Genomic DNA, 11,055 nt, shown 5'->3' with positions numbered 1-11,055 from the left:
AATGATAGAAACCCAAGAGTGGATTGTCATCGTGTTTCCGCGCGGGCAAGGGAGAGGAAGGAAAGTGATTAGACCTGACTCCAGGTACAATACACCCCTGAAGGAGGGAGTCTGGGCGAGACACCCATGCTGCGGAACAATTTGTGCGGCAAAGAACGTGCCCCTTTGGAAGCCCACCGATCAGGAACGGTTTGGCCGAGCACCCCAATAAATAAGTTGGACTTTGAACGTGAGTTTACGTCCCCTCGTTACAGCTTGTTGCCAGAGTTATCATGTTTTGATCTGATTGGAACCACAGTTGAAAGATGTGAAACCAATAAAGACAAGAATATGAGTTCAGTTAATATGTCTCCGACTTTATTTCCCGTATGAAGAGCTGCATAGATATTCAAATGAACCCATAACAGCACATGACCATGATGATGATGATAAGGTGTTGTGTGGATTTCCTCCCCCTCCATTTCATTCCCAATTCCTATATAAATACTGTATGCTGAGATGGTATCCCTCCTGATTCAGGATCATACTCAACTCCTGCAAAACTTGGGAAAGTGGCTTTTCAGACTAAATGGGAATTTTGGAAACTGTAGTTCAAACATACTCATTCTGGCTGGGATGATTCTAGGAGTTATAGTCCCCCAAAATGTAACTGGTGTTGTGGTTTGAAGTAACTTCCCCAGGCTTGAGTCTCAATAGTCATGTTCAATATTCCTCCGACGATAGGTGCTCATAGGGGGAGTCCAGCATGCAGCGCAGCATCCAGGAGGTATGGTTTCTTTCATCTTTTCCCTCCCTTGCCTCGTTCATCCTCTCACATGTCATCATATGTGTTACCCAACCATTGCTGGGGAGTAAATGACCATAACAAGGAGAGGCTGCTCCCTAGCATTGGAAGGAGCTCAGTGGTTTAAGTATCTGGCTGCAGAGCCAGATGTTGGGAGTTCGATTCCCCACTGGGCCTCCTTAACAGGGGCTGGACTCAATGTTGCACAGGGTCCCTTCCAGCTCTGCAGTTCTAAGATGATGATGATAACGAAACCACTTTTCAAATACTTGAAAGACTGTCATAGAGAGGAGAGGCAGGATCTGTTCTCAATCATGCCAGAATGCAGGACATGTAATAATGGTCTCAAACGACAGGAAGCTGGTTTTAGGCTGAAGATCAGAAAAAAAAACTCTTAAATGTTAGAGCAGTATGACAATGAAATCAGTTACTTTGGAAGGTGGTGAGCACTTCAATGTTGGAGGTAGTCAAGAGAAAATTGGACAGCCATTTGTCAGAGTTTCTTTGACATGGACTCCTGCATTGAGCAGGGGGTGGGACTTGATGGCCTTATAGCCCCCTTCCAACGCAATTATTCTATGATTCTATGATCTATGGTGATCAAAAAAGAAACTCGAGATCAACAAGTCCAATGGAGGACAACATATGGGCCCCCAGCTGTGCTGCACTGCAACTTCCAGCATTGCTGTCCTATTAATATGCTGACTAGGACTGATGGGAGTTGCAGTCCAGCAATATATGGAAGCCCATATTTGGACAGCCCTTAACTGAGCCCAGCTCCCTGCTCAAATGCAGATTATACAAATCATTTGTGGCATGCAGGAAATATGGCAACCCCTCCCTTGTTCAAAACATCTCCAGTGAAGGTGAGCTGACTGTGTCTCAAGGTTCTGCTTGTTACTTTGAGGATGATGATGAAATAACTGGCAAGCAGTATTATGGTATGTGGACCGAGAACTCCCAGAAGTACAAGCTGGATTTAGAAGGGGCAGAGGAACCCGAGATCAAATTGCTGCGCTGGATTATGGAGAAAGCCAGAGAGTTCCAGAAAAACATCTACTTCTGCTTCATTGGCTATGCAAAAGCATTTGACTGTGTGAACCACAGCAAACTATGGCAAGTCCTTAAAGAAATGGGAGTGCTTGACCACCTTATCTGTCTCCTGAGAAATCTATACGTGGGACAGGAAGCAACAGTTAGAACTGGATATGGAACAACTGGTTGGTTCAAAATTGGGAAAGGAGTACGACAAGGCTGTATATTGTCCCCCTGCTTATTTAACTTAGATGCAGAATACATCATGCAAAAGGCAGGACTGGAGGAATCCCAAACTGGAATTAAGATTGCCAGAAGAAATATCAACAACTTCAGATATGCAGATGATACCACTCTGGTAGCAGAAAGTGAGGAGAAATTAAAGAACCTCTTAATGAGGGTGAAAGAGGAGAGTGGAAAAGATGATCTGAAGCTCAACATCAAAAAAACGAAGATCATGGCCACTGGTCCCATCACCTCCTGGCAAACAGAAGGGGAAGATATGGAGGCAGTGACAAATTTCACTTTCTTGGGCTCCATGATCACGGCAGATGGTGACAGCAGCCTTGAAATTAAAAGATACCTGCTTCTTGGGAGGAAAGTGATGACAAACCTAGACAGCATCTTAAAAAGCAGAGACATCACCTTGCCAACAAAGGTCCACATAGTCAAAGCTATGGTTTTTCCAGTAGCAATGTATGGAATTGAGAGCTGGACCATAAACAAGGCTGACCGCCGAAGAATTGATGCTTTTGAATTGTGGTGCTGGAAGAGACTCTTGAGAGTCCCCTGGACTGCAAAGAGAACAAACCTATCAATTCTGAAGGAAATCAACCCTGAGTGCTCACTGGAAGGACAGATCCTGAAGCTGAGGCTCCAGTACTTTGGCCATCTCGTGGAAAGAGAAGACTCCCTGGAAAAGACCCTAACTTTGGGAAAGAGTGAAGGCAAGAGGAGAAGGGGACGACAGAGGATGAGATGGTTGGACAGTGTCATCGAAGTTACCAACATGAATTTGACCAAACTCCAAGAGGCAGTGGAAGACAGGAGGGCCTGGCATGCTCTGATCCATGGGGTCACGAAGAGTCAGACACAACTTAATGACTAAACAACAACAATTATGGTAGTAGACAATCGCTTCTACTGTTGAAGAACTCGTGGAAGTGCGAGTCTTCTCCTGATGTTTAGCTAAAATTGCTTCCCTGTCGTGTCTATCCCATAGTAGGAAAATGCTACCTTTTAGGACAACACTTCTGAGAAGCTCCCAGACAGCATATGGCATCCAGAACTGTACATGGTGTTCCAAATGAAGCTTGATTAACAAAGATCAGAGTGGAACTATTCCTTCCTGTGCCTAGACAGACACAAGGCTTCTGTTAATGCAGCCTAAAATTGTATTAGCTTTTTATAGCAGCTGTATCACACTCCTGGCTCATATCCAACCTTATCTATAACTGCAAAGAGGAATTTAAAGCTACAGCAGATCACTGTCTTAAAAGCCAGCAACCAGAAGTAAGGCACAAAATGATGTCTGGGAGGTAGGATTGTTAGCTTTAATGTGCTATGGTTACTAGGTCATTAAAAATGATGTGATAAGCAAATATATATGAAATGAAGGCTTACAAGGTGTATACTAATGACCATTGATTTTGCCTACTGAATTCCTCCTGCTGTGGTGAAGTTCAAAGGCAAAGAAGGCAAGATGGGGACAAAAGCCGCTGGACTTTGTTGTGTTCTTCACCCCAGATTACTTCAGTCTGGCATTTAAATCATGATATATCCCAAGCATCAGATGGCCACAGTTACCCACTTGTATATACAATCAGGGAGTGTGGATTTTTACACATTCAGAATGATGTGATCCATGTATAAGGTAGAACTATCAGCGGTGTCTGAGGCTCTTCAAGATTTTAGAAGTAGCAAAAGAGAGAGAGAGAAAAAAATAGGATCACCGTTCTGGTAGACATTAAATGCTATCTATTAAGGGTGGGGAAATGAAAAAATAATGGTAAGGAGGAATAGAATAAAATGGAATGGAGTATCCAGAAAGAAGGTATGACTGACTGGGTGGCACCTGATATGCCGATTCTGCTTGTTACTTTGAATAGGGCCATCAGATCATCAGGTACCCAGTGTGGTAGTAGCAGACAGAGTAATGGATTAGGACCTGGGTTCAAATCCCAGTAGAGCGACGGAAACTCACAGGGCTAGTGCTGTGTGTAGAAGTGGTAAAGGTAAAGGTAAAGGTTCCCCTTGACAATTTTTGTCCAGTCGTGTTCGACTCTAGGGGGCGGTGCTCATCCCCGTTTCCAAGCCATAGAGCCAGCGTTTTGTCCGAAGACAATCTTCCGTGGTCGCATGGCCAGTGCGACTTAGACACGGAACGCTGTTACCTTCCCACCAAGGTGGTCCCTATTTATCTACTCGCATTTGCATGCTTTCGAACTGCTAGGTTGGCAGGAGCTGGGACAAGCGACGGGAGCTCACTCCGTCGCGTGGATTCGAACTTACAGCTGCAGATGTACAGATCTTACAGCACAGAGGCTTCTGCGGTTTAACCTGCAGCGCCACCACGGTAAAACCATTCCTTTAAAATCTCACTTACCTTGAAAGTCCTCCTTTTAGGGATGCTATAAGTCAGTTCTGATTTTACAGCACATAGCACACACATCAAATAATCATGGATAGGAGAATTACAGTTGGATGACACTGCATTTCTAATGCTAGTCAATTTTGCCTCCTAGCAGCATGTAATATATATTTATGAACATGTTAGAAAGAAATATAATTTAGAAGCTTGTTTTATGGCAGGGAGGTTACATCTAATTAAACCATTCAGTGTTTTGGGGTTACTACTGTTTGAACCTAGAGGTGTAGAGAGAACGTTCACTTCTTGGATTTCTGCTTTCCATCTGTCTGTTAACATTCCCAGAATCCTCACAAAAGACCAAAAAAATGGGGCTGAGGAGGCGACCCTTCCCTATCCAAGTCCCCCAGCAAAGCCATATTTGTTGCCTTATTGTGTAAGCATTACCAACAGCGCACCATCCATGAAGTCCCTCTTATTCACATCTGTTTGCCTTGAAAAGTGCAGGGGCAATTTGATTTCCTGGCTTGGTTTGCTTTGAGCTAAACCCTTAACGTTCTTTAAACACAGGTTCGTGTATTCAATTATATCATGAATTATTTCCTCTTCACTACAGACAGCCTGAAAACTTAATTTGTTTCATCAGTTGCTAATCATAAAAGAATAGCAGAGCTGCTCATGCACTTGTTTATAAACTTGAGGATGCAGCAGCATTTATTGATAGACACTAGGTTTTTATCCATGCCTACTGTGATACACCACTAAGACAACTATGAAGAAGGAACTGTGGCCAAAGCAGTGTTTTCAAGTGGTGGAGAGCTGTCTTCACATCTGTGGGATCTGCTTTGTTTTTTCACTGAGATCTGTTAACTTGATCCTGGTACAAAAGGGTACAGCTAGAATGAAAGGATTCTGAGACCATGAATTCATGTAGAACTGACCAGAACATGCAATACTTCCAGTAAAAAAAAATCCACACCTGGTTAGCCTATGCTTTCTTCATTCCAATGATGGTGAAGGAGTCATGGTGTTATCAGAATTGTTAAACAACTGGGAGTCCAAAATCCTCACCAATTTTTTTCAAACTACCCAGAGGTCTTCCAGTAAAATCAACCACCTATCCACCTATCCAAGAGAACCTTGACAGCCTCCCTAAGTTGTTGCAGGATTTTGCTACAATTTGAAGAGTCTGGGAGTCTCTACTGAGGTAATATGACTGAAGAATTTTCAAGAATCCCAAGGCATTCCAATAATTATGAAGTTATCCTCAAGAAAATAAAAAAAACAGTATGAAATAGGTGGCAGAAATCCCAAGTGTTTCATCAAGGGAGGTTTGAATATCTTGAATGAACACTGGAATAAACCGGAATAGGGTTTCCAAGGTATATGTTATGTTCACAAATTGGTTTACCACCGCCAACACCATTGATTTGAACCCAGATCTGCTCTGAGTCCTAGGCCAATACTTTATCCACTACATGATTGGTTCACAATCTTGGACTGCAATTCCCAGAAACCTTCACCACCAGCTGTGCTGGTCAGGTTTTAGGGAGTTACCAAAGGTTGAGAACCACTGCACTACACCATGGTGCCACTCACACATACTTACTTGGCAATACGTACTGTATGTTATAAAAATGCAATATTCATGAATACATATTTCACTGGTGTACATGCTTACCTATGAATAAGTTTTACTAAATTTCATCGGACTTAGTTCTGGCTAGACATGTACAGGATTGCATTATAAATCTACCCTACACAGTAATGCAGAGCTCAAATAAACAGTGCTCTGGTGGTGACATTTATTTATTTATTTATTTATTGGATTTCTATACCAGCCCATTAGTCCAACGTACAACTACTCTGGGTGGTTTACAGCCGGCTAAAACCACCAGAAGGATAAGTCTAATAAAACAGCGTAAACACCAATCAGACAACAATACCAAGAGGCAGAAATTGCAAAATAGCATGTGACACAGGGCATGTGAACAAGCAGAGCAGCAGAAAAACACATTAAACTGAGTTGCCCAAAATGGGCAATGGAAACTGTAGTTCATCGGCATGTGGATAGCCACAGGGTCCCTATCCTTGGCTTAAGAAATCCATCAAAAATATGTGAAATAATTCAGCACTTGCATGCACTATGAGGTGGTTTTTAATTTCAGTAAATGAAACCCAGGGATGTGTTGTGGGTTGTCTTTCTCAGTCATCCAGGCCCTTCTGTCATTAACCTCAATGTTTAATTCTCCCACCTTTGAAAAAAAGATGAGACTAAAATGTGTGGCTTCCCAGTGCTAGCACTCAGGGGAAAGATGAAACAGAAGTTAGCTCTTTTCCACTGGGCTTGCTCGGATTACGAAGCAGATGTTTCGCATGGCTAGGTGAGGACAACAGATGGTCTGGCAGCCAGGGAAGAAATGAATGGTGTATTTCCCCACCTCCAGCCACGGAGGGAGAGGAAAAGAGGCTGTCGCCTGCCAGCACCTGAGTCCTCTTGTGTAGGTGGTGATGATGGTGATAGTAACAGGAATCATCAAGAGTGACTGGGTAGTCATTTAAAGGAAATAGGCACTCCCACCTATTTCTTGCCAAAGTGCAACAAAACTATTCCCTATGATATCTCACTTTTGTGAGGAAAGACTTGCGGTTTCCCTGCATTAGCTAAATAGTAATGAGATGATGGTCTGGACTGCAGAGCATCATCTACAAGTGCTCAGTTACAGATAGCCTCAGCACATTCCTTATCCCTAAAAGTGACTTTCCAAGTTTTGAGCATGTCATGTAGAAAGAATCCCTGTAGAAAGGAAGTCTGTGTGCGAATTGATCTTGAGATTAAGTGTGCCAGTGGGTACATGTGCCCCTAAGAATCACGGCAGTGGTTACGCTTGGGTATACTCTACGAACAGGATTTCAGCGATGAGTTCCTTTAAAAAAGTAACATTTCAATTCTAGATAGGAGATTAAGAGGCTTCCATGGGGATAGAGCAGGCAGTGGTGTCAGGATGCTGAGGAGGATTAATGGGTCCCTGAAAAGCATGCAGGATGGGTTTCCACTCACGGAAGGCAACTCTGCCAGATTTTTGAAGATCCTTCTTCACTCAACACCACAACTCACTAGATTCAAGAAGGCCCCCGCCCATCTCTTCTGCAGTATGTACAGGGAGGGCTAGAAATGCTGTTGTCAAGAGGAGGTGAGAGGGACATTGGCCAGCACCCTACCATGTGCCTAAATGTGAATCCAATCAAATGTGTTTCAGTCAAAGCCCCTCCCACATCCGTCCGCAAGTCTCTTACTATTGAGTGAGATGTGATTGTTCTCAAGTGACGTGGATGCTTCTACGAGCTTTTGTGATTCCACTGTTCTATAATTCCGGAGAGAAATTAATTCTGGGTGGTCCTTTTTCTGTGCTACATGAATAGCTTTGTTCTAGCACTGAGCTCTTAGTGAATCTGGTTGGCTAGAAGTTTGGAAATCTGGCCAAGTTTTGCATACGATTGATTTGCTTGTACTTTACGTGAGCTACAATTCCGTTCGCTTCAGTGGGGCTGCTCCAACGAAAACGTTAATTAAGTCTCCTAAACCTTTTGGTGAACTCAATATTTTAAACAAACCTGGGACATATTTATGATTCCAGGTGGGAATAAGGTAACACTGTGGTTTGGCATGTTTTTTTTAATAACCCCAAAACTGCCTTAAATCAGGGAACAGGGCCAAGCTGAACTCTGAACTCATGCGATTTGTGAATCATCAAATCACAGTTCTTATGTGCCAGCTGTGCACACCATCAAAAAGGTGTGGCATACGAGACCAGAGGAAACAAGAGTTGGACATGGCTGTAACAAACAAGATGTTTATTTCAAAACCATCTGTTGGCTTACAGTTGAGTTCTGTTGATGTAAGTAAATATCCTAGCTTTATAAGGCTCAATTGTTCTACTAATTTACAGGCTCACAAAGATACTGGCTAGCCTATGGATCATAATTCACAACACCTTCTCTAGATACATGATTCTGGGTATAAATTTGCAGGCACCACCCTACCATTAAGCAACAGAGAACCCGAAACTTTCCAGGATGTTGCTGAGGTGAAAGTGGGAAAAAGACAGCCAATAATGCCATCACAACTTGGTGGGGAAATTGGATATAAATATACAAATTAAACAAGCATGCAAATAGGTTAGGTTCTGGTAATGTTAGTGATTTACAGAGCAATTCTAGACTTATGGTTGTTGTGGGTTTTTCAGGCTCTTTGGCCGTGTTCTGAAGATTGTTCTTCCTAATGTTTCGCCAGTCTCTGTGGCATCTTCAGAGGACAGCACTCTGTGCTCTGGCACAGTTTGACAGTTAGTATTTATGGCTGTGAGATCAGCTTTTGTCCTTTTCAGAAGATGGGTTATTATGGTGATCAGTGTGTTTTTGTTGTGGGTGTATTGTTGTGATAAGGAGGAGAGATTATCCTACTTCTGCAAAAGATAGATACCATTGAGTTTAATGGGACTTATTTCATATTTCTGTGCATGCTGGATTGCAACCTTAAAGGTTATGACCAGCACCATCAGCCTTGCCTCCTACAAAAGTCCACAGGTAGGCAGTGCAAATATTTATCATGTTATTCCCACCTGCTTTCTATTGTGCAAGACAAGGCATACTATCTCCTGGGTGTAGATGTACACTTTTAATTTCATTTCTTAAAACCCTACTAACTTTCTTGTCTTGTTCCAGTTCTGTATGGGGTTATGAACGTTTTTCCACCACCTCCTCCTCACCTCTGCATTGAGGTATTTTAGTATCATTTCCCTCGAATGTATGGATTAATGCTTTCCCCCGTTGATCACACAAACTTGTGCTCATTTTTCAAATATATCCATTTCTCGTCTCGTATATTTTTCAATCATGTTCTGTGCATTTTTCCTTGCCAGAATATGCTCCCAGACCGGGAAATATTTGAGGTAAAACATGCTTCTTCTTTTTTTCTTTTTCTTTTTCTTTTTTGCTAGTCTCAAGGAGGCATGAAATTGATATATTCTTAAGAGAATGTGAAACAAACAAATTTCTTTTCCATCCCTACTTTTTAGTGGTGAAGAAAGACCTTTAAACTATATCAACAATAGCCTCTTAGCTAATTCCTGCCTGAGACATTTGCCTAAGTACAGCTTGCCAGTGCATTACCTTTCTTGCAACAGAAGTCCTCGGAATAAGGACAACATTTTCTGTTATAGCCCGTTTGGCCTCCTTTTTGAAAACATCTTCACGGATTTCCCACTATTGCTGCAGCTGAAAGACCAGCAAGGCTTATTTGGCATAAGTGTTCATGGACTGTAGTCCGTTTCTTCAGATATGGGAAGAGCAAGAAACTATATTCTGCAGACCTTTGCTGACACTGGGTATTATTTAAAACTCTTGGAAAGTCTGAAGAAAAGGCAACTGAAGCAGACCCTGCTAAATAGTTGGCTATCGGGGATGCTAACCATATCACGAGGAAATCGGGGAGAATCCACCTTGTCGGCTGTCTGATGCAAAGTAGCCCAGTGCTTTAAACTGGAGGGTTTATTATCCCAGCCTTTGCAAAACAGATGACACAAAAATGTCCCCATATGTACATAAGATGCTTCCCAAGCTGTTCTTTCCTAGAAGCTGCAAGATTGCTCCAAGATGTTGGAGCTAAATGCTTGATTTAGAGAAGACTCCACATCCTGTTTTTATTTCTGTTTGGGTCTGGTGGGAAGACAAGGTTTTAGATGGGAGGTATGATATGACGCAGGGGGAGAGTAGTCTGCTGATGTTGGCTCAGAAAGATATCCTGCTTCTATGGATGATGAACCTTGGCCCCTGCCAGAGGCAGCTGGTGGGCCCTCACAAGGGATTACCCTCCGTCAGAACAAATTGTTTTCTTTCTCACACAGAAGCCAACAGACATCTGCAGTAAATGGTCCAAGACACAGGAACTTCAGAATTTTTTTAAAAAGGCAGAATTCATACTGGGGCTAGAGAATGAATTTTCTCTAAAATATTTATCTTGCTTTTTCTCATCAGCCTGAGCTTGGAAAAGTTCCTTTCTGGTCTACAATTCCTACAACTCACTGGCTAATCTGGTTGTTAAATTCTGAAAATTATAGTCTCAAAAAAGTACAACTTTTTCAAGGTCTCAATGGAAAGCACAAAAACCATTGGCCTTTTTCATCTCCAGAATACCGTCTTTTAAATGGAAATTAACAAGGTAGTGTTCTGTGCCCAGCCTCTGACCAGTTCTCTAAAACTCAACCATTCTGCAATTTTCTTACGTAGATCAAACCACTGTGGTTTGGGGTGGGATCTGTGTGCTGCTGAGCTCTGTGCCCTCCATCTTGATCATGCTTTCTGTGACTATAGATCCTTTTTGCTTTCCTAGATCTTTTGAGGCAATTCTCTGCTCTTTTCCCCCCTTTCCTTCCTTATATTATTTTTGCTGCCTGCTGCTGTATGCTGATGGTGGACTCGAGGAGAAGAGACAACATCAATTATAGGGGAGAGAAATCTCGTATATGTTGTTTCAATTTGGGGAGGGAGTTTGAATGTATTTTTTACCTTATTTGCTTAGGTTTTTAGGGGGATTGGAGTATATGTTTTCCTCCCACCTCCTGCGGATGAATTCCCTGTTAAGACTAAT

This window comes from Pogona vitticeps, chromosome 6, assembly GCF_051106095.1.
Source record: "Pogona vitticeps strain Pit_001003342236 chromosome 6, PviZW2.1, whole genome shotgun sequence".
Lineage (NCBI taxonomy): Eukaryota > Metazoa > Chordata > Lepidosauria > Squamata > Agamidae > Pogona > Pogona vitticeps.
The sequence above is the reverse complement of the archived record's forward strand: the minus strand, read 5'-3'. Positions refer to the sequence as shown.